Genomic DNA, 1,163 nt, shown 5'->3' on the forward strand with positions numbered 1-1,163 from the left:
TACTGTCCTCTGGTGCTAACCACCAAATTGTTGATTTTGCACCAAAATAGTTCATTTATACTTCTAACAACTAATTTGATTTTGACATACGTATGTGTGTGTGTTTGTGGCTTTGTTTCATAAGGTTTATATTAGTCACATTCCTAGCACTTCACACATTTCTTGATTATTGAAACAAAGAATAAAATTATTGTTTGAAACTTTCCAGATGTGTATTACTATAAACTAATGTGCAATGTCTTGGTGTCTGATAAACCTTCAGAATCATGAATCCACAGCATTACGCACACTGAACTTTTTAAAATGTATTTCATGAAGCAACATGCCGAGTCCCATGCAGTTCTATAACCCAGTGCTACTTTCAAACTAATCGAGCGTCTAGAAAGTCTTGACATTATTCAGCATACCCAACATGCACAACGCATAATATCCTACTGGTGTGCCAGTTACTGTACACAACACGGAATTCATGGGTGCAAATCCGTTGCAAGCCACAGCCGTTGTTTGGAGGGTGTGTGTGTGTGTGTGTGTGTGTGTGTGTGTGTGGTGGAAAGGGGGGGTAACAAGTCTCTAACAGGCTAAGTGATGGATGTCAGACTGCTAAGCTCCATGTTACAAAGGAGCCACTAAAGCAGCTGAAGACATTAATGAGCCAGTGACTAAAACCTGGCCTGGACTCACTGGACTGCACCAATGCCAGAGACTAACTGGTTCACCTAAGGACATTCACAGCACATATGGTTCCTACAACAGGGTCAGTATGCCTCCAGTTAGTAATAAGCAGCAAGTAATAAGTGGGAATATTCTCCATGTTTTTGGAAAAATGTGTGGAAGACTGTTTTTGTTTTTATAAAAGTCAAGGAAGCTTGGCAGATGAGATATCTTTTTATTTCAAAATCCAAGTTTGCTTCGCTTTTCTAATACTATTTTTTTTTCTCCAATCTGAAAATTCAAAAATCTGATATGAGGATTGTTTTAGTAAAATATTACATGAACATCTCCACCTTTTTTAGATTCCTCTGTGCACTTGCAGGATAACAGGCGAAGGTGGAGGGTGATGGGTGTGACACTTGGCTCTTGTCCTCTTGCTTTCTTTCCGATGATCGCTTTTCAGCAGCAGTTCAGAAAAGGAGGATGGGCGTTAGCAGGTGCTAATCCAGCTC

The sequence above is a fragment of the Scatophagus argus genome, chromosome 20 (assembly GCF_020382885.2).
Source record: "Scatophagus argus isolate fScaArg1 chromosome 20, fScaArg1.pri, whole genome shotgun sequence".
NCBI lineage: Eukaryota > Metazoa > Chordata > Actinopteri > Scatophagidae > Scatophagus > Scatophagus argus.